Source organism: Leptonychotes weddellii, chromosome 3 (genome assembly GCF_054177405.1).
Source record: "Leptonychotes weddellii isolate Sample4059 chromosome 3, ASM5417740v2, whole genome shotgun sequence".
NCBI classification, from domain to species: Eukaryota; Metazoa; Chordata; class Mammalia; order Carnivora; family Phocidae; genus Leptonychotes; species Leptonychotes weddellii.
The window spans coordinates 19,346,969-19,373,813 of NC_138371.1; the positions used below are offsets into that span (position 1 = coordinate 19,346,969).

Genomic DNA, 26,845 nt, shown 5'->3' on the forward strand with positions numbered 1-26,845 from the left:
CCAAGTTGATGTATAGATTCAACACAATTCCATTCAAAATCCCAGCAGGGCAGCATTTCACCAAATTTGAACAGATACTTCACCAAATGTAATATATGGATGGCAAGTAACATGGCAAGATGCTTGACCTCATGAGCACTAGGAAAATGCATTTTAAAACCACAATGAAGTACTACTCCATGCCTATTAGAAAAGCTGAAGTTAGAAAGGCTGGCCATAACAAATGTTAGCAAGAGTGTGGAGTGACTGGAACTCTCATACACTTCTGGTGGGGATAGAAATGATAAAACAATTTTGGAAAACATTTTGGCAGTCTCTTAAAATTTTTAAAATATATCCGCCATATGATCAAGCATTTTAATTCTAGGTATTTATCTGAAAGAGAAAAAAAGTGTCCACAAATAGACCACTCCATACCTATGAGAATGGTTCAAAACCAAGTCACTGACAATACCAAATGTGGTGACTGTGGAGCAACAGGAACTCTCATTCATTGCTGGTGGGAATGCAAAATGGTCCGGCCACTTTGGAAGAAAGTCTGGCAGTTTCTTAAAAAAATTAAACATACTCTTACATATGACCCAGCAATCACACTCCTTGGTATTTACCCAAATGAGTTGAAAACCTAGGTCCACACAAAAATCTGCACATGATGTTTATAGAAGCTTTATTCATAATTGCCCAAACTTGGAAGCAACCAAGATGTCTTTCAGTAGGCAAATGGATAAGTAAACTGTGGTACATCCAGACAATGGAGTATTATGCATCATAAAAGGACATGGAGGAGGGGTGCCTGAGTGGCTCAGCTGGTTGAACATCCAACATCCAACTCCTGATCTCAGCTCGGGTCTTGATCTCAGGGTCATGAGTTTGGACTCCATGTTGGGCTCTAAGCTGGGTGTGGAGCCTACTTAAAAAAAAAAGGCAAAAAGACATGGAAGAAATTTAAATGCATATTACTAAGTGAAAGAAGCCATATGAAAAGGCTACATACTGTATGATTCCAACTATATGACATTCGGGAAAAGACAAAACATGGAGATAGTATAAAGATCAATGGTTGTCCAGGGCTTGGGAAGAGATGATTGTTAGGACAGTAAATCTATTCTGTATGATGATATAATGGTGGATATATGTCATCATGTATTTATCAAAACCCATAGAATGTACAACACCAGGATGGAACCCTCACATAAGCTATGGACTTTGGGTGATAATATTATTACATTGTAGGTTCACCAATTATAACAAATGTCACTATGGGAACTCTGTGCTTTTTGTTCAATTTTGCTATTATCTAAAACCACTCCACAAAAACTAAAGTCTGTTAAAAAAAAAAAATCTGTACACAATTGTTCTTACCAGATTTATTTGCAATAGTCAAAATAGTCAAAAACTAGGAACAACCCAAGTGTATGTCAACAAGTAAATGAATAAACAAATTGTGATATATCTGTGTAATGAAATACCACTTCACAATAAAAAGAATTATTGATACAGAAAGAATATGAAAAGCCTCAGAATAACTATGCTGACTGAAATATGCTAGACAAAAAGAGTATATATTGCATGATTCCATTTATATTCTAATATTACAGAGAGCAGAGCAGTGGCTGCTTGGAATGGTGGGATGGGACAGGAGGGAAGGATTGCCAAGGAGCATTAAGTAACTTTAGGGATAGGTTTGTTATCTTGATTGTGGTGATGGTTTCACAGATAAATAGAGATAGATGACCGATAGATCAATAAACAGGTTACAGATGATAGATGTCAGAAATTAGCAAATTGTGCACTTCGAACATGTGCAGTTTAGTATGTCAGTTATACCACAATAAAACTGTTTTTAAGGTTTTTTTTTTTTTTACAAAAAGGAAATAAATACTAAAGAAAATCAAGAATATCTGAAGGTGATCTTTTGGAAAATGAATTAACTAAACACATTTTTGATAAGATCAATCAAGAAAAATCAAAGAAGGAACAAATAAACTCTAACATTCAAATTGGAGATTTAGGTGAAAAAAATCACAATTTTATGTCAATAATATGAAAACTTAGATGAGAAGAACCAGTTTTTAGAAAATCATCAACTATCAAATTGAGTTAAGGAGAAGGAGAAAATAAGAATAAAGCAGTAAGTTAACTAACTGTACTGTGGTATTCATTTTACAATATATACATGTATCAAATCACCAAAATTGAACACCTTAAACTTACATATGTTATATGTCAATATCTCAATAAAGCTGAAAAACTTTTTTAAAAAATAAAAAGCTAAAAAAAAAAAAGAATAAAGCAGTAACTATTGGTTATGGGTTGAATTGTATGCCCTCCCCTGAAGCTGATTAAACTCTTTGGCATCCCAGCTGTCTTGCCAGAATGGAGTACCCACCACAAGTTAACATTAAGCCCCTGTGTATTGTACCTCAGGGACATGAAGACTCCTCTGGGGACACAAAGACCCAGTGATCTACGTAAACCTCACTTCACACTCTCAAATCATAGACTCAATGGAGTGGGACCTCTCTTGTAAGGGTCAACAAACGGATAAAGACCTTATGTGAATTTCCTAGTATAATTTAGTTTCTGTTACAGAGCCAAAACACAGAGGTCAGAAATCTTACATCTGTATTTATGGACGTTTTTTATATGTAAATGGTAAACATGAAAGATGTGTGTTGTTACCCAAGATACTAATTTATAACCTTTATGGTTATATAAATATAACCATATATACCTTTAATATAAAAAGGTAATAAGGAAGTACAAAACAGCACTTAAGCATGAGACAAGGAAGTGTCTCTGCCTTTCAGGATGATATCCATGACCTGAGCACACTCCATGTTGGTTCTCCTTAAATGCCCTTATAGGCCTTCTCTACTATGCAAAACACTCATCCAAGATGACCTAAACAGTGGGTGAGAAATGCCAAATTCATGCCTCACGTGATCTATCTGTTGTGTTATCTGGTAAGTTACTTGGAAACAGCAAACATTTCATTATTTTAACAAGGGAATAGAACTGACCTGTCCTGAGTGATTTCAGTGTAGTCTCCATTTGACAATCCATGAAGATGATGTAACCAAAAGCAGCTCATTAATCTCATCCTAAGTCTTAAATTCCAAGTCACAGTAAATCAGATTTAAATGAGTTTCCACTGAACAAAGTTAGAGAATGAGTTTTTATGATATATAGGACATTTTATTACTTCAGTGTTTGTTGCAATGAGTTACAGAAAACTCACCTTAAAAAAAAAATTGTTTGAACTCTGAATTACTCTTGGACCACAGCTGAGTTTCAAAGTTAGTAAAAAAAAAAAAATCTGAATCTCCCCTAATTCGTAGGTACAGCCTGCTAGTAAAGAAAGGTATTTGTATATTCAAGCAAATTGGAAGTCAGTGCCTTAAAACTTCAGACCAGTTCTGTTCACAGAACTTTCTGCAATGATGGAAGTGTTCTAACTTCTATGCTGTCCAATACAGTAGCTCCTGACACTTGAAATGTAGCTAGTGTGACTGAGGAACTGAGTTTTTAAAATATTACTTAGTTTTATAACTTCTTCTAATTTTAATAGCTGTAGTGGCTGGTAGCTGCCATTATTGGACAGAGCAACATGGGGCCATACCTTGTGCCAAGTGAAATAAATTAGGTCTGAGTCATTATTTTATTATTGATAGTAGTGATGTAACTGAGAATGTAAATATCACAGCAGCATTTACAGGTAATTTCACCATTCCCACTGACCTCTTCAGACAATACTCTGAAGTCAATGGGCTAAGCACTATCACTCCCACTACATGTGAGGAAACTGATGCTCTCAGACCTACTACATGATTTAAGTGACCTGTGACTCAAAATACTTTCCACCAAACTGCAAGAGAAACCACGGAAGAATATGATGGAGCTTACCAGTAGGCTTATCTAAAATGAACCTTGATAAATTTTGGGTGAGGGGAGAGACAGAGAGAGAGGAAGAGGGAGAATGTAAATCCACACAGCCAACACTGGACATTTTTGTCAAGTAAAGAGCTAGGTCACATTGTGCGCAAGCATCTTTCACTAGTGTCAAAGACCAACTTAGTGAATTTCTGACATGGGTGGGGCCCAACTGAAGACCCACACATGTTTTCTCCTGTCACTGCTCTGCAAGCCATAGAGGTTTTTTCCTGCTTTTACTTCTCTTTCCTTTCCATGTTTGTGCCAGTCTTTTTCTCTCTGTTTCATGCTATCTCAAGTCAGAAAATTTCTGTATTAAAATGGTAATTCTTATATAACAATCTAATAAAGCACTGGGAAGAGCAACAGACTTTCTTTGTCTTTGGAAAATGCACTGGAACTTGTAAGAAGAAAAATCCATCTTCTTTTAAAAATTAGCATAATAAAATATATTAAATTGAATATGTATGGTGGGTAATAGCTTAGAGGAAAATGAATTGCACATTCTAGTGTCTAGTCAGTTTGCAGACATATTAATGAAGGCCCTATAAACCTGTTTTTGTGATAAGTCTGTGCAGCAGACACTCTGCTAGAGAGATGGGACCCATGTCACCGAGAAAGACCCCAGTACTGCTGAACAGCTTATAGTTTATACATTTACATTGGAAAGGCAAACGTTTAAATTGGCCCATCTAAAACCTAAGCCTGTGGTTTCGTGGATTCTAGATAATTGAAAACAGGACTTCAGTGCACTAAATCCACCTCTCCTGGGCTCTTCGCCATAACACGCTCCAATCTGAAAACACTTGTTTTAAAAGAAGCCTCTTATACAAAGGCAGGAGAAAAAGGGAGATGGAGAAGAAGAAAAATTATTGCCAATATATTATAGCAAACACACTTGTCACTTGCTAAAATATATACTTTGCCCAGGTTGCCCTTCTGCTAATATCATTACAGCTCTCCAAATAATAGTTAAGGTCCCTGAACCTCCCAGCCCGCTTTTACAAACAGTAGAGGAAGAAAACCACCTGAGCCTGTAGGGCTGGGGCCACTAACTGCCCATCCCCACCAGTCACCACAGGTTCACAGACCCAGGGAGCCTGGCTGGAAGAACCTTCCATGGCAGTCACAACATGTAAGTGAGCACTGTTTTTAACTCAGATGGCTGTTGTGTACCTCCAACATTATAAAGGTTATTAAATATTGAGAAGAATAGAACATATTTTCTAGGCAGAGAGACTTTTTTAAAAGAATTCTTATGGGGAATTTACAGTTTTGATTGTAAATACGGGCAAAACAAAACTACGCGGAATATATAAATATTATGCATGCTGTTTTGGAGGTAGAGATAAAAATCAATTGAATAAATTCTTTCTTCTCTATTTTAAAATATTTCTGTTTGTTATTTATTTTATCAATTTTTATGGATTCCATTTTACTGAAAAATATAGAAATTTTAATATTTTAATATTTTGCAAAGTTTGAGACTTTTTAATGAGAGATGAGAAAGAAAGACAGACAAACAATTGTGGTTATATTTGGAATTCTTCCTATACCTTTCCCCAAATCCTTTGCCCACCCTCCCTCCCTAGATGCAATTATTTTCATAAAATGGGTATTCTTCAATTGACATTCTAAATGTTTCACTTAATATGTACATAGCCATATGTACATAAATAGTATTGTCATGTTTTAAACTTGACATCATATCATAACTACCCTTCTGCAACTAGATTTTTATTGTTCAATTTTATGTTTGAGGAATGTACCAACCTTGATAACATAACTCTAGTTCATTCCTTTTAATTGCTCGATAGCATTCCATTGTATGAGCACACCATAATTTATTGATTCATTCTCCCATTGATGGGCATTGAGCCTATTTTTATTTTTTTGTTACTGCTAACATTCCCACAATGCACATTCCTGCACACATCTCCTTGTGTACATTGAGAGGGGTTTTCTGCTAGAGCCTAGAATTACTGAGTTTTGGGGTATTCACATTTTCAGCTTTGCCAGGTCTAGATACTGCTAAATGCTCTCCAAAATGGTTATCTAAAGTTTCCCTATTTGTCTCCTTATAATTGAATCTCAACACATCAGTGACCCTATTAAAACATGTCACTTCATGACACTCTTTGCTCAAAATCCTGCAATGTGTCCCCATTCCACTCCAAGTGGCCTATAAGGCCTTAACTGATCCTAACCCACCCCTGTCCTTACTATGTCTATAGTCCTCTCTCATTTGCTGTTCTTCAACCGCACCAGCTCTCTCCTCCATCAGGGTCTTTGCTCCAGCTGTTTGCTCTGCCTAACATGCTCTTCTGCCAGACTGTATTTGGCAAAATCCTTTACCTTCTTTAAGTCTTTTAAAAATCTTTACCCTAACAATGAGCCTTCCTGTGACTACCTCCTCCCACACCCAATCCCCATTTCCTTGAGTAATTTTTTTTTCTTTCATAATACCAATACCCTTATAATGCATTACATAATTTGTTAGATTTATTATCTAGTGTCTCATCCTCCCCCTAGAATGTCAGCCTCATGAGGGCAGGGATCTTTGCCCATTGTGTTTACTGATGTATCCTAAGTACCTATGACAGAATCTGATGCATGGTAGGTGTTCAACCCATATCTGGGAGAGGTGAATTGTGTACATGTGTGATTCCACAATATACTTTGCAGGATGTTATCTGAAAAAGACACAATATTTTTATTGGTACTGTATAGGAATATGGTTTGAGAAAAGACGAAAATTCGGTCCATTATTCTGAATATGAGCTCCCTAAGCAGGGACCGGGTCTGTCTTTTCACCATTGAACCCTGAGGACCAAGATCAGTGCCTGGGTCCATCCCAGATGCTCAGTTGATGCTTGTCAAAATGAGTGAATGAATGAATGAGCAGATTTATTGAGAATTTACTCTACAACTTGGAAGTTGATTATAAGGGAAGTTAAGTTTGTAAACAGATCTCGATTCACACATGCCCATCAAACAAACTAATAGCTGGTACTTCCTATTTCTAATTTTATCCTTTGGGTCATAAATTGCCCTTCTTGGAACTCTTTTTCCTCTTAAAAGTTCCTCTATAAAATATTATTGGGGAAGCGAAAGAATGGAAATTTTCTCAGTTGAACATACCCCAGTAGGGTCTTTCTCTTATTTACTTGATGATAAGAATCCCTCAGGAGAGTCTGTTAAAAATACAGATCCCTAGACCCAATCAATCTCTCAATCTGGGTCTCCAGAAGAGAATCCTGAGAACAACCTCCAGGAATATTTATGATTAGGTGAGTTAGGGAAACAAAACCTTAGTAAATGGGGTCCACCGGCAGGAGAAAGAACAAAATAATGCCTGCAATGTCAAAGAAAACCATAGTGCCTGTAATGTCAATCCGAGGACACTGCCTGCTATAAACTGTATTTAAAATAATAGCAAAACAGCTAGTGGGAGGTAGAACAGCCTCCTATATTTGAGCTGAGTCCCAGAGGCTCTCCTCTGTGCCTACCTAACATGGTCATCAGGGTCTCGGGGAATTTGGGGGTGACTCATAACCCTATGTTTACGAATTAGTCATAGCAACACAACTGGAAGAAGAGAGGCTGCTTGATGACTCTCAGAAGGCCATTCCTCGCTGTTTCTAAGAACCTATTCTGCTCACCTCACCTCCGTGTCACAGGTCCATGAAGAAGACAGAGTGAGAAAAAAAGGTCTGGGCCACTCATCAAAAGGGAAAAGTGACATTGTGAGACACAAGGAGAAGAGACAGGCCATTTGGGTTTGTAAAGAAATATGGCCCAGGGCTAGTTTATCGTTCTCCCAGCACAGAAGACTTTTTTCACATGGAGGTCACCTGGGATATATTTAATATCATCTATGAAACAGTGACATAGACATCAAGGTTCTAAACAGCTTTTGGGCTATAATCTGTATTTGAGGGGAAGAGGGATTTGCTACCTTTATGGTGTATTTGTCTTCCATGGAAGTTTCTGGTAAAGTTGGTTCGTGGACATAATTTTTATAGTTCAGCTTTCAACATGTGTATTCCAAGGCATTTTCCAGAGTCTTTCCAGTAGAAGACATTCATTAAAACTTACAGAAAGGGAACTTGGTTGGGGGGCGGGGGGAGAGACCTATAATTTAATCAAATGAAAAACCTCTCCATTTAAATATTTGGCATACATCTTAGGTACTCATGTGTTTTGGGTCATTTTAGTCATCCCCCCCCTATTTTGGCAACCAAGTTGAATTTGGCTGATTGGGATGAGAGGGGGAGGGGCACGTTAGAGACTATGGAACTTTACAACTCTTGGCCAAAATCAGCACATATTTATTAAAGGGTGGCCATGAATCTTCCCATCTGTTAGTTCTGTCAGAGTGCTGACAATAGCATTCTTGATTTCCAGCTTGAATATATGTATTTTTAAATTTATTTTCTCTGTTTACTCTGACCAGAAGACTGTCTTAATGCTCAAAGACAGACAAAAGATGATGCTTTAGTTTTCTAATTCAGCATTGGAAATAACGGAACCACCCAAAATGTCAGGCTTACAGATATTTCTGCCAGCTTGAAAAATATGCATTAAACCCGCCTAATGCTACCTCCTCCTAGAATTGGTCTTGATCTTTTGTTGTTCCTCATATCCCTGTTGCAGGAGGAATCCAGTCCCTGCTACAGACAGATACTTCTGGCTTCCTATCACAGGGAAAATGCTCAACTTCACTTTCTGGGAATAATAAGAGATTCACTTGGATTTGATTTTGCTTTGTTTCAGGCTACATTAATTAACCCGCTTCATCTCCTCTCACTCCAGCTCTGCTCCCTCCCTTAGCCTTGCTTGATGCTGGTCTGCAGGTCTCAGGTGGTCTCCCCAGTCTCTCAAAGGAGGCTGAGCTTCCCTCCTACCCACTCTGGTAGGAGCCTGTACTTCACCCTCCCAGGGTTTTGCCTGGTTCTAATTGTTTAATACTTTTTCCTGCAATTTCTTATTTAATATTGGTGGTAGGCAGCATTCTGAGATAGCTCCCAAGATTCCCTCACCCTAATGTTCAAGTCCATATAATTGCCTCCCCTTGAGTGTAGGCAAGAGCTGTGAATAGGAGGGGACATCACCCCCAGTGATTGTGCACCATCATATGGTAAAGTGAGGGAATTCTGCAGATGTAATTAAGGTCCCTAATCAGCTGGCTTTCATTTAATTAAAGAGCTATTATCTTGGGTTGGCTAAACTAAAGGATGAGCCCTTTAGTAGAGCACTGAGGTGTTCCCTGAACTTTCTTCTTCTGGCCTCAAAAAAAGCAAGCTACATGAGTTTCACAGCTGCAAGGAACTGATTCCTGCCAACAACCACAGAGCTTGGAGAAGAACTCAAAGTCTCCAGTACGATAGCAGTTCTGGCCAATACCTTGATTGCAGCCTCGTGAGACCCTGAGAAGAGGACCAGCTAAGCTCTGCCCGGACTGCTGATCTATAGAAGTGCAAGATAATAAATGAGTGCTGGTTTAGCCCGTTTGGGGTAATCTGTTGTACAACAACAGGAAACTAAAACAGTATCTCAGAGTCAGTTTCTCTTATTCACTGTGTGCCCAGTGGCTACCACAGTGTCTGACACATGACAGCTTGCTAAGTATTTACCAAAAGACAGACTGACCTGAATGAATGGACCAGTTCAGTAGATTATGAGCTGCCAAGTGCACATCAAACTTTAAAGAGAAATTTTACAAGGATAAAATATAAATCAGCTGCTCAAGTGAGCTGGCTGATCACCTTGTAAGTCGTTCCTCTACCTGATGAAAGGGGCCAAGTGGGAACAGAGATGAGGGCCTTTCATAAATCTCCCTCATATTTGTGTCTGTTCTTAGGTCAGTCTGATGAATTTTAAATTCTTCTCCAAACCCTCCACACATTGACTGAACCTTTTGAAAAGTAGCTTCCAGCCCCCCAACCCCATCTCCCTGGCCACCACCCCCATCACCTCCAGGAGACCACCTGCTCTGCCACTTTGGACTCAGCTTTAGGTCTGGACCAGGGATCCTGGGCAAGTTACCCAAGCAAAGCCCAGCAAAGCTCCAGAACAGCCTCGTGACTCAATAAGAAGCAGTGTTTCTCCCTGAATCAGCCCAAGCCTGGCCACATCTGAAGGAAGGCAGGCCCAAGAGCTCAGCCACACCCTGGCTGCGTGTGGACACACGGATCTCACACCGTCTCAGATGAGACAACACGGCTGCTGATTCACTTGCACCTGGGGTTTCCTGGCTGGACATCTGGAAAGGGCCTCCTTCGCTAGCTCAAGTTTTATTTATCTAAAGCAATCTTTTAAAAATCGGCTTAGATTTCTTCAAAGTGTCTGGACGTGGTGTGGAATGTGGTTTATTTTTGTCCACATTGCAACAGACTCTATGTCTTAACTTGCTGAAATTTTGGGTTGGCTATGCGTTGGCAGGCTGACACCAACTTTTACTGAGTAGCAATGCACAGCTGGTGAGGAAAACAAGGGAAATGAAAGGCCACTGCACTATAGTGTGCTAGGTAAAGCTCATGCTCAGGTAATCGGAAGATACCTCTCTGGAACTACACAAATCCATATGGCTGAGGGGTTGGTTACCAGAGAGATCAGAGCACGCACTCCAGTGGACAGTCTGAAATTGGATTTGAGATCATAAGAAAACAAAATTTATCTGCTGTGCTTAGCAGCCTACAAAAAGTTTCATATGCATTAGGTCATATATCCTCACAACACACAATGAGGTAAAGGACACATGTAATCTTAGCACCTTTTTTCCCCATGAGACAAGAGAAGTCAAGAGAAGCCCCAAGATGCCGTGGAAAGACAACCGGATTGCTACTTGGGATGTGTTGAGAAAATTAGCCTTATAAGCTGCTAATTATTCACCTGGAAAGCACAGTGACTGATTCCTTCCCAACAAAGTTACTGTGAAGCTAATAAGAATGTGAATGTAGACTGACTCAGAGTAAAATGCATGGTTAATTTTCTTGAATCTAAGGCTCACAGACGTTTAGGAATTTGTCAAGGGCACATAGCTAGTAAAGGAAGGAGCGGGGACCTGAGTCAGGTCTTTGCTCCCTGCATCTTTAAGGACCCCTAGAAGTTGACCCACTAAATGCTTTAAAAAAATAATAAGATACACCCTGGCATGCATGTTCCCACTGGACTGTAAGACATTTTTGGTTTGCTGTTTCTTTGTTACCATCTGCCCTCTCTCTAGTCCTTTCCCTGTTCAGCTGATCTTAAACCCCTTTCCCCAGAAATCTCTTTCCAGATGTTCAGGAGACATGGTAAAATCAAAAAGTGAGTTCAAAAAGCATATTTAATAAGAAGGATACTGTTCTCATGAAAGAAAAATGAGATACATATTAAAAAATGAAATAGGATGAATATCAGCACACTAATAATGGTTGTCTTTGAATGGTGGGATCAGAAGCAACTTTTATTCTAATTTTTGCCTTTCTTGAGTTTACAAGCTTTCTACAATAAATATGCATTGCCTTAGTTATAAGGGAAAATTTTCCCATTCTCTTTAAATATCTCTAAAATCTCCCTGGAACAAACTCAGATCTTTTGTATCTGGGTTATAAATTACCAACTGCTATGTCCTTGACATCTACAATCTCCCCATCTCCTCCCTCCCACCCCCATAAAATCTGCTTCAGTTTCATTTTTCTACATTAATCCAGAGGCTCCAAGAGCCTAAAGCTTTCTAAAGCTCTCAAGTCATGGAAACAGCCGTCAGCTCTTCCACTAAATATGTCAGATGCTTCCCACGACTGAAGTAATAATTCAGATGCCCACCTCTGAATGCAAGAAACCCCAACTTGCAAACCTAATTCCTAATTAAGCCCCTCGATATTTTCCAGTTTGCTTACACTAATGTCTGCTTACAAATTATACATCGTGATCTTTTTACCTCTTAGACTGCAAACTCCCTGAAGGCGGGAATTGATTATTTCCAACTCCCATAAATTTTGAGAAGACCACATGTTTCTCCCCGAGCATCTCAGTGCATTTATAGACTGTGAGTAAATTATGCCTTGGCAAATTAGCAGATTGAAGTGTTGAATTTACACACGCACAGACTTGTAAATTTAACCACATTAACTTTTAATAAAGTTTTAATTTTTTTTCCCTTTTCAAAATTCAGGGTGGTATTTCTCACTGAAGACTTCTTTAAGCCAAATTTAACATTTATAGCTCCAACTGTTTTTGTAAGTCAGGCAACCAGGCAGCCAAGTGCATTAGGAAGAAGAGTGTCCCAGATTTTCTTTTTCTGTGCTATGTTTATTCCCCACAAACACAGTTGAAAGATGTTTCTCTCCAAGATTTTAAGAGATCATCTATCCTGTGGATGGCAACTTCACACTTGGAAAAGAGTCTACTGTAGAAGAAAAAGAAGGTTTAATGTGAAATTTTGGGTTAATCCACTGTTGTCACTTTAGCTGCTTCTGATGATGCCTCCTCTAGGAAACAATGCAAAGGAAGGGTAAAGCCACTGAGACGGGAGAAAACAGCTGATGCCTATAGTGTCCATAAATTTTACAGAGTCAGCAATGACCTCTTACTAGAGTTAACACTGAGTCATGCTTCTTGAGAAGGCCTGGCCAGAGCACCTGTCATAGAGAAACAGTAGGATCCACTCACCTGCACTGAGGATGTATTCCAGTTTGTGGTAGGAGCCTGTGTGATTTACTGTTTAAGTAGGAGGAAGGGTGGCCTTCCTGAGACCTAGTGGAGTAGGCAGTCAACTAGGAGGCATGTTTTAAGGAAACAAAGACACATCCACCCACAGATGTCCAACTTTCACCATTAGAATCAATCCTTTGGATTACAAAACAATGGCTCCAAGTGGCCTTTTAAAATAGGGGCCTGCAAACACACCAAGGCATAAGTGTCCTTTGAAATCTTAGCACCAAGCATTATGATACATACTAGCCTTCAGTCACCTTGAGGACTTCGAGAGAACACACAGAACAAATAATTTCTGATGGAAGTTAGAAGAGTAAAATGTTGCGTAAAACGAAGATGTCAGGCTCAAGAACAAGCATCAAAGAAGAGGAGCTCTTGTAAGTGGAGGCAGTACGAAAACCTGGAAAATACGATGCCAAACTGGAAAATACAAAGACAAGCCCTACCTATCAGTTTTGTTTGGGTCAGTCCCAGCCAGAAGCTCAGTCAATGGAAACTATGAAAGAAGGAAAGTGCAGTTGGAGATACTGGAAGGGATTTTAACTTTGGAAAAAGTAAATTACCTTGCTCTAGACCAGTTTAATCCATTGTAGGTTTGTGTGTGTGTGTGTGTGTGTGTGTTGATGATGATGATGATTGGAAGCAACCCCTCCCTTTCCTTACCATGAATTCCACGTTATCACCATTTTACATTGGATAAGCGGATCCTCTGCCCACATATTTCCATTCTTAAAATTCTTTTAAGTATTTAAATTTTATAGTAAATTTTACATTTTATGGATAGATAGATGGTCTGGCTGTCTAGCTGTAGGTCACTAATCTTATTATGATAGTCTGGATGTTTCACATTATGCTAGAGTCATGTGTACTTTATAAAGTCAGAAAGTTTTTTGGGCTTTTTTTTTTTTTAGAAACATTTTGTTTTTATAAAGAACTTAATGATGTCTTTTTAAAAAGAATTTGTTATTACAGCAAACACGTTGGAAAACTGTATGAAGATAGTGGATGTGATAGTTCCATTTTGCTCACTTTTACTCAAGTGTCTGCCTCTTTCAGGCCCTAAGATTTGCCATCATCAGTTAGCTGTATAAACTGTGATGACAAAATCCCTTTTGGAACAGTTTTCGGGGTTTTGTTTTGTTTTGCTTCCGCTAGCACCTTGCTTCAGAACCTCACAAAATGACTCATCTAAATGAGGCTGGGTCCTCTGGCTGAAAGGGAACAGTTAAGAGAGTGACAAATATATCACACTCAGGAGAGAACAGGAAATTAGCTTTATGTTTATTATTGGAAGGAGATACTGAACACTTGTGACCAAATACTAGGAAATACTTGAGTCCCAGAAAATGTCACTCTGCTTGCCATTCGCCCCATGTTGCTATTCAATTTGGAAGAGTCTCAGTTTCTAAGTGGGGGTTGGAAGGTATTACTATGAGGCACACAAAATTAGCTAATGATAGTCATTTCAATTTTGATATTTTTAAAAAATAGAAATCACAAATTACTGGATGAAAGAAATGAGGCCTCAATTTCATTTTGACATAATTTTGTATTTGTCCCGTCAAATAGAGTGCAATTAACAAGATTCCCTTTCAAATTACACTTAAATCCACCATCTAAAAACCAAGCTGGCAATGAAATCTTTCAATTTGACACATCTTTTTTTTTAAGATTTTTATTTATTTGAGAGAGAGAGAGAGAACGAGCAGGGAGGAGGGGCAGAGGGAGAGAGAGAGAGAGAAGCAGACTCCCTGCTGAGCAGGGAGCCCAAGGCAGGGCTCCATCCCAGGACCTGGAGATCATGACCTGAGCCAAAGGCAGAGGCTTAACCGAAATGAGCCACATTTCATGGAAATATTTTTTGTAAAGATAGATTGTATGCTATCAACAAGGTGTACTATTCATGGAACTAATGGTGTTCTGCCTTTTCTTGCCTTCTAGAAAAATCCCATGGTTAATACCATCTCAATTACAATATCTCCACTTGCCCTAACCAAAAAAAAAAAAAAAAATTAACTTTCTAGATATAGTGTTTCCATAATTCCAGACTTAATCAGATGATCTAGACAAAGTATACAATAAAATATCATGCAGTTCCCTTTTTATTGATTTTGATGAGAAGACTGTTCTTTTCAATTTCTACTGTGGATTGGGTTGTCTTAGTCTTTCCATCGAAGTACAGTTCATTTCCTTTTTCTACTTGTTCAGCATTTCCTCACGAAACACGTCACTACACAATAATAATGACTGCTGTCTATTGACTACATGTGACATTTCCAGCATGTCAAACAGCCAACACTTGATTATTTTGGCTATTAGGGAAAGAGAAAGTATAGATGTATTAAATCAGCTGATCATCCCAAATTAGACTTTTGCTGAGATTTTTTAACATTCCTTCCCACCAAACCTGATGACAACTGTGAAAATGGACCTTTTTTTTAACCTTTCTTCTCTTCTTTTCTTTGAAGATTCACTGTAGACAAATAGCTAAATGGCAAAAGCGTGTGTGATCTTTTAGATTAGACAAGCAACCACAGACATTATCAAGTTTGCTTTATCTCATTAGCATAATTCTATTAAATAATAACTAAAGGTTACCACTGCTTCAGATGGATGCCTGTGAGCTAAACAATTTTCTCCAATCCCAACATGAATTCTCTCCAACATTCTCTTTCAGTTGTAAACAGGAAAGCAGATTTTGGTCTTTCAGATTATAGAAAAATGTAGTCAGGGAGGCTATCCCTAGTGTCTCTGTGGATTGGTTTACACACTGTTCACTAGGTCAAAAGCCAAGGATAGCCCCTTCTGCCTATTTGTAATTTAAGATAAAAGCATGACCAGTTTAGCAACATGAAACTAGTATTTTTAGTTCTCTATTTTCTAATTCCATAAATGCTGAATTCTTTAAGTCTCCCATTTATGTGTCCACCTATCCATGAAAAACGAAGACACAAGCAGTCCCTCAGATTTTAAGTAAAGGTCTCTTATATATTCTCCTTTCCCTCTGTCTTCTCCTTCTAAGCATTACCCTTTCTCTCTTTCATCTTTCCAAAATAACCACCTACAAAGTGATCCCTTAATGATTGTACCCCAAACATTCTTCAAAGCTGACTTTTCCTTCATCCCATTCTCCTGGGATTCTGTTAACTGAGTATAGCAATCTGATAACCTATTGTTTTCTAGGGTGACACTGGTTTAATAAGTTACTCCTCATAGAGGAGGTATTTGCCTTCCAACAAAAATTTTCATTACCTTAAATCAACATTTTCTACATTGTGTTTTTGAAGATAAAGAAAGGCATTATCAAGAGTTTCTGACACCTTGGAAGACTGATAATGGAGATATTGGGGAGAGGAGGGGCTGGTTAGGAGAGTCCTGACATTGTTGATGGAAATGCTAACGCTGCCCCTTTCCTTTCCCGGAGCTAAGGTCTGAAGGGCCCCTCAGTGAAGTGGGCACATAGTTGGATATAATTGGAGGCATTGGCTATTTTCACTCTCATGGAGATTCTTCCTCATCCTAACCTTTTATTCTCTGTTTACATAAAGTCCCTTCTACTATCTCTCAGTTCTGAATCCTTGCCTAATTCAATTCCTGAAGTTTCCAGAAGAAAACGAAATGTTGGGAAACAAGACCTCTCTGGTTTTTGAGTAGTGGGGGAGCCAAAGAAAATCAACCGTTCCAAATGATTTAAAAGACACAGTAATTTCCATGAAAATAACTATGTATTTAAGCAATTAGAACAGAGGGAAACAAAACAGTTAGTTGAGGAAGGTGAAAAGGAAGAGGAGCATTTCAAGAGTTTTAAAGGCTAATTTTCTAGGACTCTCATTTTATATCACAGTTCCTAAGGGCAGTCTGACCTACTAGCATTGGGAAGAAATGTTCATCCCAAAGATATAAAAGATAATGAGACAAAACCTACTGTGAATGTGTGAATTCGTGATGGCGCTATTCCTCAGCCTGCACATTGTCTATTCGCCAGAGACTCAAGATTTGCTGGCACCGCAGGGAGCTGTCCTTCTAATAAATCTCAGCAGTCCAGGGAGGTGTGGTCTGGCTGGCATTCGTAGGTGATTGTATTCATAGGCACTGAAAAGAAACAGAAGGGCATTTAGTTCTATGGCAGAGACCCACATTCACCCACAAGTGACACCATTTTAGAAATTAAAGATGAAATGGAGAAAGTCTACATTGTGCAGGAAATCACTGTCAATTTCAGTGACCAGTTGCAGAGAAACATTTAAAGAGAGTGTCTCTAACAGACTGTTCTCCTTTCTGACAGCATTCCTGTCAGAGATGTAATGCTGATATCAGGCAGGTTATTTTTGCATTATACTTTAAAATCACATCTGGTAACTTAATCTCGGGGAATATGTAAACTCCTCTCCGGTAAGTGACTTTCCAAGTTGAAGCTTTAAAAGCATATGAAAAACAATGCAAATCAAGGAAATTCTCCTGTTTTCACAACCCAAAAGTGTTTTCCCTGGTTGTTTTCCCCTAACACAATTGCTCCAAAGCACCAGATGTGCAAAGGTGTAAATGAAGGGCTTTCTAGGTGAGAAAGGTGATGAAGAATTCAAGGAGATGTGTGATAGGTCAAGAAAACTATCTCAACCATTGTCACGCGCCAGTGGATGGAAATGCTTCCAACACTTCTTGTTTTTTTGTTTTGTTTTGTTTTGTTTTGTTTTTTGGCTTCCAACACTTCTTTAGGGCTATGTGAGAACTTGATCAGATATCTGATCAATGTCCAGGGTCCACCCACAGCTCAGGAACTCCACTGTCTCTGGGCTCTCTCTGTGCTTGGTACACACAGCATCCTCCTAGGAGGAAACCCACCTCTTTTTAGACATGATAGGATCCCAGGGAGACCTGACTTTGGAAGAGAAGCCCGGAGAGAAGAGTCAATGACTCCCAGGGACATCAAGATTTCCCAGAGCACTCCTTTTATTCAACGCTAATGAAACCCGCTCTCTATGAAATTTCCTCCTCGAAGTGATATTATAAGCTGTTTTGGCACTGCCTATACAAAAAGAAAAAGTTGAAGGAGAGGAAAAGGCACTGAATATGATGTCTTTTTTTTGCAGATTTTTCTCTAAGCAGTGACAGGTTACACCAGTAATTGCTAACATAAGCATGGGAAACTTCAGATAAATGCTTTAACGGGGCAGCAAAATCCAAGGCAGAAATAGACACAGTATTGAGAATTCCTAGGCCTGGCTAAGGCTTTCTCAGTTTTTCTGCCTGTTCTTCCTTCCTTCTGGGGGGCCAGGAGGTGGGGTGAGGGCAGGCTGCATTTACAAGGGAGAGAAAAGAAAGCTGTCTAAGCTCTGCATGGAAATGGAGTGCTGTGCAAACTGCAGGGCCTGGGAAGAGAGCTGAATAAGCAGGCAGGAATGGGAACAAGGAGAGACCATACAAACCATGAATCTGAAGGAATGAACTTTAGCTTCATTCTATTCTCTTAGTCAGGAGTAAATATGGCATAAAGAGAAAGAGAGAGAGAGACTCTAAGAAAAAAGAAGGAATAGATTGTTTGACACAAAAGGGAGACTATGATTTCAGGTTCCCCACTGGACAGTCAGAATCTGATGGCTCCAGGTTGGCCTACTAGAATAACACTTCACTACCAAGCCCTGGTTGTTACCAAAACACAGAAATGCCACTTCCCTGCCATCTGCCTTGAGCTTCTACCTCCAGTGTCCCTCCTCAGTTCTGACCATCCACCCTTCCTAAGAATTTTGGAGACCAGAAGCCTACTTCCCTTCTCAGTGGTGCGAGCTCTTTCACCAGATCTGGGACATTGCTCTCCCATATCAATCAGTGCTTTGGCTGTGATCTGGAATACGTAGAGAGCATCTTCCAGAATAACCACCTCATGTGCCTGGCTTCCCATGACTAGGCTTCCTCAGGTTAGTGAGATAGCCTATTACTTATCCATTTTAGATTTAGAAAAAAAGAGATCCACCCCACTTCATTCATGGGACCCATTAAAGGAACTAGTTACCTTGTCTAACTTTCCTCTCCAGACCTTTATGCAAGAGGGGTCCTTCCCCTCTCCTACTGCAAGAGGGTCTTCTTATTCCTGACACCTGGGGTGGTAACCTGACTTTAGAGATTCTTTGCTTTAAGACTTCCTAAATCCCCCTCTTAGAGTCTTTTTACTTTCAGACTTTTTATGCTTGCATCTATCACAGCAAACCCTGAAGGGAAAACTAAATGGGAATGCTTTCCAGAGCAAAATGAATGGAGTTATTAAAATAAGATCAATGAGGCTACATTGAACTGCAAAATTTGGCTTTAGAGACTCTGTTATCTCCACCTTAATACTACCTATCAACGCTGAAGCTCAAATCCTAGTCTTAATTATTATATAAACATGGCTACACCCAAGCACCTTGGGTCAAAGTCTATTCTGCCTGTTGGTAATGTAAAGGGATGACAAATCACTCTAAATTCGTTCTAGGATACTCTCTAGGGGTTTGGGATTGATTTAACAACTGTATTTCCAATGTTAACCACAAACTAGTTTTTGAAAATAGTAAAGCTTTTGTCTCTAGCAAACAGGTACTTTTAAAAGCGCTGAGTGCATAAGGGGAGTTTTTGAAGACTCACCTCCCCCAGGACTCACATTGTCTGAACAAGTAATCAGTCTCTGCAACTACCATTTGTTCAGTCATTATTTCCAAAAGTTTGGTAACAAGGAAGGTATTCTTGGGTGAATAAAGTAATGTCCTATTACCCAGTCTTTTAAATTATTAGTGTTGGTGATGAACTGCTCACAGTAAGACTTGTCTAGGCTCACCTATCAATTACTAAAATCACCTATCAATTACTAAAATCACAGAGGCCCCAACCTCAACTATAGGTTCAACTTCTACTACTAATATGACATGGTGGTCAAGTCATTTTAGGGATTTGGCTTATTTATCAAGATACCAAAAAAAAAAAAAAGAATTCTCCCCACTTTCTTACTCTACAACAACAATGTGGAGTTGATAATGCATATATTCCTATAACTGCCTGAAATAATCTATGAGCATGTTCTTTTGCCCTTATGTCTGTACTATCTGACACCTCAAAAGATCTGATAGCCACTCTTAGGATCATCCCCACTGACTTTTCAGCTCCCTCCATGCCCATTCTTGGTTGTTTGAGAGCTGTCTGTCTGACCACTCTCTGTTCTGTCTTTGATAGCAACTCTGCTTCCTCTTCCATTTGCTAAATTTTATCAGCTCCCCAGTGTTTTCTCAGCTATTCAAATTAGCTTAAGGAATTTGTCACCTAGGCCAGTGCTTCTCAAACTTTAACACACAGAAGAATGACTGAGAGATATTGTTCAAAATGATTCCTGGGTCCAACCCCCAGAGTTTCTAACTCAATAGGTTTGAGTAGGGGACCTGGGAATTTACATTTCTAGTAAGTTCCTAGGTGATGCTGGACATTGCTAGTGACTTTGAGTAGCACTGGTGTAAATAAGGAGTTCTTTAATACTCTTGAAACTATTGAAGAATTGGAGAGTAATATGGAGGTTGAAAGGAGCTGAAAGAAGTAGGGGGAGGGGTAGGTAATTACAAGTTAGTGTTAAATACTTACAGTCGAGAGCTGAACAACAGTAAGAAAGAAGAGATAAATAGTCATATTTGGGGGTTTATGGTGATAAGAGCATAAACAGTTGATGTTCTGCTGTGCATTTCCCAATGTGGAAATTCAGATTAGTGTATAGGTCTGAATATATAATTTAAGTATTACATAGAAGTCCTGACCATTGTTCTGTCATTTTACTTGACTGGTGATCCTAGAACGTCCAAGAATATCACAGGAAATGATTTTGTCTGCATACTCACTTCCTAAAAAAGAAATAGACCAGAAAACTAAAGATTCATGAAAACGTTCAAGATACAGTAAAATCCATGATTCAGAAATAAAAGCCTTAAACACATTTTTAAACAAAGATTTTAAGCCACCATTATTAACCATTTCCCATAAGATAAAAGTAGACATTAATGAGATATGGAAAAACAGAAGCTCACAGCAGAAAAATAGAAACTTTAAAAAAAGAAGCAAATGAAAATTTTAGAATGGAAGAAACATAACATTTTAACTAAATTCACTGGGCAGGCTCAGTAGTATGATGGAGATTATAAAGGAGTCAGCAAACTTACAGATAAATCAATATAAATTATTCAATTTATCCAAATTATCCCAGAATAGCAGGAAAAAAAACTTTAAAAAATAAACACAGCCTCAGAAATCATTAGGAAAATATCTAACATTTGTGTCACTGGAGTCCCAATTAACAAAGAGAATGCTATTGATGCTGAAAAAATATTGAATAAATAATGACTAAAAATTGCCCAGATATGGTAGAAGGCATACATTTACAGATTTAAGAAGCCCAGCAAATCCCAAACAGGATAAATTCATAGAAAGTCATGCCCAGACACATCAAATTCAAACTTTTGAAAACCAAAGATAAAGAAAAAAATGTGAAAGCAGCCAGAGGGGAGAAAAATGATACACTACATATGGGGAAAACTATTTGAAAGATGGCTTCTCATATCTAGACACTTTGAAAGCCAGAAGAGAGTGCGACATCTTTATAGTGTTGAAAGAAAAGAACTGTCAACCCTGAAAATATCCTCAGGAATGAGAGCAAAATAAAGACCTCAGATGAAAGAAAACTAAGAATTCATCATCAGCAGACATGTTAAAAAAATGCTGAAGGAAGTTTTCCAGCCTGAAGAGAAGTGATAACAAAAAGAAGCTTGGAACTTCAGGAATGAGATAAAAACATCTCAAATGGTAAATATCTTGGGGAAGTATCTTAAGAATTTATATGGTTGCAAGACTTCTACATTTTACTTGAGATGGTAAAATATTAATTTTAAGTAAACTTTGGAAAGTTAAGGTATATATATTGCAATTTTTTTGATCAACAACTAAAAATTAATACAAAGTGATATTATCAAAAGACCAATTAATAAGTTGTAATGGAATACTAAAAATATTCTTGTAATCCAAAAAAAAAAAAATCAGGAAGAGGGAAAAGTGGAAAAAAACCAAAGGGAGCAAAGAGAGAACAATCATAGGGTAGACCTAAATTCAACCGTATCTATAATTTGTAAATGATTCCAACATTAATTAAAAGGCACAGATTGTCAAATTGGATTTAAGAAAAAGATCAAACATTATTCTATTAGAAACACATTTTAAATATAATGATTCATACAAGTTAAAAGTAAAAAGATGGAACAGGAAATACAATATGAATGCTAATCAAAGGAAAGCTGGAGGGGCTATAATATTTTTAAATTAATTAATTAATTAATTTGAGAGAGAGAACGAGCACACAGAGGAAGAGGGAGAAGCAGACTCCCTGCTGAGCAGGGAGCCCAATGGGAGGACCCTGAGATCATGACCTGAGCTGAAGGCAGATGCTTAACTGACTGAGCCACCCAGGTGCCCTGTCTAGGGGTTATATTAATACACAGTAGATTGCAGAATCAGGAATATTTTAGGGATAAAGAGGAACATTAAATAATTACAAAATGGTCTATCACCAAGAAGACATAACAGTCCTAAATGTGTTTGTACCTAACAATAGAGCTTCACAATGCATAAAACAAAAATGGATAGAAGTGCAAGGAGAAATAGATATGCCCACAAATATATTTGGAGACTTGAATACTCTTCTCTCAGCAATCAATAGAACAAGTATACATAAAGTCAGCAATGTGCAGAAGACTCAACACCATCTACCAGCTTGACCTAAATCACAATTGCCAAGCACTCTATCCAACAACAACAAAATACACATTTTTTTCACACATGAATCATTTGTTAAGATAGATCATATCATGGGCCTTAAAACAAAACTTGATATATTTTTAAAAATTTAAGGTATGTTCTCCCACCATAACCAAAGTAAACTAGAAATAAAATAGAAATATATCTGTAAATTTTCCAAATACTCAGACATTTTGGAATTTAAATCCATGGGTTGAGGTAACACATGAGTCAAAATGAAAGTTTCAAGGGAAATTAACAAATATTTTGAACTGAGTGAAATTCAAAAATGTAAAGCTAAAATGTTTAGAGGAAAATATAAGAGACTTTGGGCTAGACAAAATGTGCCTAAATACAACCCCAAAAACACATCACAGAAAAAAACTGATAAATCATCTTTACTTTTTATGATAATAATCCATGGTGATTGTAGCTCTAATTCTGGGTTTCTCAAGCTCAGCATTATTGACATTTTGGGCAAAAGAATTCTCTATTGTGAAACAACAGCACTAGATGCCAATAATATGCCCCTCTATGTCCCCAGCCCAGTTGTGACAACAAAAATGTCTCCGGACATTGCCCATTGTTCTTTGTGGGGACAAAATTATCCCTCACCTCCCAAACTAAAAACCATGGCTATAATTTATTTGTTTTAACTGCTATATATCTTTTTCTTCCTACATGCCACATTTTGCATTGTCAAAATTAATTTTCACCAATCTGATGGATGTAAGATAACATCTCATTGGTATTTCTCTGATTTGTATTGAGAATATTTTTGTAAATTTATTGTCTATTTCGATGGTTTTTCTTTTCTATGAATCACCTTTTCATATCCTTTTTCTAAATAATAAAAAGTAAATATAATATAAATAATATTTATTATTTATAAATTATTTATGTATTAAATGATAATATCATATAAATTTAAAATTATTTTTTGAGAGAGAGTAGAAACAGGGGGAGGGGCAGAGGGATAGGGAGAAGCAGGTTCCCCACTGAGTAGGGAGCCCCACACAGGGCTCAATCCCAATACTCCCAGGACTCCCAGGACTCTGGGATCATGGCCTGAGCCGAAGGTAGACACTTAACCAACTAAGCCACCCAGGAGACTCCAACTGCAATTGATTTCTGTGGATACTAATGATTCCGTTGGATTTTGTTCCATAGAGACAACCAGTTGTCCCAGTGTCAGGCATTGGATAGTATATCTTTTACCACCAATTAACAATGCCACTTTGTCATATATTTCAATTCTGTCTATTAGTATATTTTTCTGTGATAGTTACACAACATTTTAACTGCTCTACTTTTATAATAATTTTTTATTTATATTGGGACAAGTTCCTTTTCTAATATGCACTTCTTCAAAATTGGCTTGACTTTCATTGTACCTTTGTTATTTTATGTACATTTTAGAATTCATTTATCACATATTCTTTACAGAATTTTTATTGACAGTGCACTGAATTCATAAATTAATTAGGGAAGAAAACAACATCTTTGTAATATGGTGTGTTTCTATAAATGTTTTTTTCTCTCCATTTATTTCAGTCTTTATAATTATCTTATTTTTTTAAGGATTTTATTTATTTATTTGACAGAGAGAGAGACAGTGAGAGAGGGAATACAAGCAAGGGGAGTGGGAGAGGGAGAAGCAGGCTTCCCGCCGAGCAGGGACTCCCGATGCGGGGCTCGATCCCAGGACCTGAGCTGAAGGCAGACGCTCAACAACTGAGCCACCCAGGAGTCCCAGTAATTATTTTTAAATAAAGTTTTGTAAGTTTATTCATAAATGTCTAGCCCAAATTTTGTTACCTTTGGCCATAAGTTGTTTGGGGTTTTGCAGCTATTGTAAATGTCAGTTTTTAAGAATGGAAATTTCCCTATTTGTCACCAATATCAAGGAAGGTAATGGTTGTTTGTATCTTGATATATCCTGCAACCTTGTTGTACGCTGTAATTAATCCGAATAATTTGTCTGAAGTTCCTCATGGATTTTATTGTGTAGCATCTATGAATATTGTCAGTTTTATTTCTTTCTTTCCATTATTTATAACTTGTTCATCTTGCCTTACTCTGACAACTATGATCTCTTAACAATGTTGAATGGAAGTATTGACAGCAAGCATCCTTGTCTTATTGCTGAATTCAAAGCCAATATTTCTTATATTTTATTAATAAATATCATGTTTGTATTTATTAGCATTAGGGAGATACCCTTTATCAAGTAAGGAATTTAGCCATACTTCAAGTTAATTGATTTATTTATCCAGGGTATGAAATAGGATTTTTATTTTCTTTGTAATACTTCTCTCTCCACAGGTTTATTTTTCTTTTAGATGCTATCAGCCCAGAATGCTAAACTCATTTGGAAGAAGAAAATAGAGTAAATAGGATTTGACAGAATTAGAAGATGGGGTAGTCAGGGTTGTTTATTGAAATCTTTTTTTAAAAAATAATCTAAATTGATGAAGCCTTTATATGGTGTTATTTGCACAAGAGGTTGAAAATGGTTAAAGAAATATTGGCATAACACCACATTATTTAAAAAGCTATACTTTAATAACCATGGTTAAAATGAAAATAAACAGCTAAGAATTAGCCCTTCATTCTACATCTATGGTTCTCAAACTTAGTTATACCTGAAAATCGCCTTGGGGTTTAGAAAGAAATCCACACCCAGGTCCCACTGCAGTCTAATTAAGTCACCCTCTGATAGGGTGGGTTGCATGTGGTTGCAGAATAACTTCTGTTTATACAGTGTCTAGATAGTACCACTTCTTTCTTTTCATACTCCTAAAATTATCATACAACTGAATTGTACGAAGTTCGTTTTACTAAAAACTGAACAGAGGACATTTTTAACCTTTACCTCTTTTTTTCTCAGTAGGGCCGAGACAGGAGAATGTGTGTTCCTTAGGACAGAGCTACCCCTAGGAAAACCTGCAGCTTCACTTATTCACAAGAACCCCAAGCAGGAGCACAGGATTGCTGGTGCAGTGGACTCTCAGGACGCATGCGCCCATCCGAGTGGCTCACATCCACGTACGTGAGGCAGCGCTGAGTGACTAGCCCCCTTTTCATTCCCACCTCCCTCCTCTCCCCTGTCCTATCCTGCTTGACTTCCATCCAGTGACTCATGTTTTAAGGGAAATTAGAAAAAGCTTCTATTTCCAGAAAGGGCTAAAGTTGTAAATTTATATGAAAGACAGCATGTCAACAGTGTTGCCAAAAAAAATTAATAAATCAAAATAACAGATGGGTGAGCCAAAAATGGAAAAAAAAAAAAAATAGAACTCTTGGGTGTCATGCAAAACTTATGGAATGTCTGAGGTTTTCTTGCAACCTCCTTTTTAAATTTTGGTTTCCTGTAGGATATCTCTCTGGGTTTTCAGCATTCTCGTAACTTCCTTTCTAGACTTCCAGATTTCTTCTTAAAAATATATCCGATGGCTCGCGGTGATCACTTCCTTTCTTCATAGAAACATGTCAACATTCAAATTCAAACATTAAAAAAGTGTTCAGAAATCATAAGGATCTAAGATGCCGTGAGAAAGAAACCCGAAGGATTGTGAGCCACAAATAATATCAAGAAAAGGGAGAGAGGAGGAACTGCACTCACATGCTAAGTAAGATCAAACTCAACATGAAGACAGGAATAAAACTAATCGGAATTCTTAGAAATCCATCAGCTGAAGAATAGGTGGCTTTTTCAAATAGACAAAGGGATGAAGACTTTGACTTTGATACACAACTTATTTTGTTCTGACACTTGACATCTATTTTCTCTGAATATGAGATAAACGCCATAAAAACGGCTTTTGATTATGCCTTTTCCGGTCAAAGCTAAGGAGAGGTATTGCTGCTTCATTAAATAGATCCCACAGCTCTACAGAAAGGAACCTTAAAAAGGAAAACCAAAGATGTAAAAAGTGAACATTAAAATTCATTTAGCTCAATGTTTCTGAAAGTGGGAGGGGGAATAGCAGTAAACCGTTTCATGCAGGTGTGGCAAAAAGTGAAAGAATATGAATGATCCAGTGTGAAGTCTAACCTCTTGGATCTCTCCTAAGCCCAGAGGGGTCAAGTGCCTTTCCCAAGACTTGGTTCTCTTTCTGTTTCATTCTGTGCTTAGCAACTGTTCTTTAAAATACCAGGTAGAGTAGATATTTCTGTCCTTGGTTAATACGATATGGACCATTGGATTCTTTTATCACTGATAGAAGTTAGCTAAGAACAATAATCTGGAAATTCCTGAATTCACTTTTATAAAGTATATCAGAATCATGCATGGAAACTAAGGCCCTTTGCACTTTGTGGGCCATAAATAGTCAGGAAAACTTGGGAAATTGATGTTTCTGAAAGAAATGGTTGATGATCTCTTTTAAATACATTTTTAATATGATTAAGTACC

General features: G+C 37.9%; 1 long non-coding RNA gene across 1 annotated transcript; it reads right to left on the reverse strand.

The window, feature by feature from the left end:
• Positions 1–25,535, reverse strand: LOC145720774 (uncharacterized). Its single transcript, XR_014143991.1, has 3 exons — positions 25,304–25,535; positions 16,562–16,728; positions 1–910 (listed from the first exon to the last, which is right to left on the reverse strand). It is a non-coding gene; the product is annotated as an uncharacterized LOC145720774 (long non-coding RNA).
• Between the last annotated feature and the right edge of the window lie 1,310 nt (positions 25,536–26,845).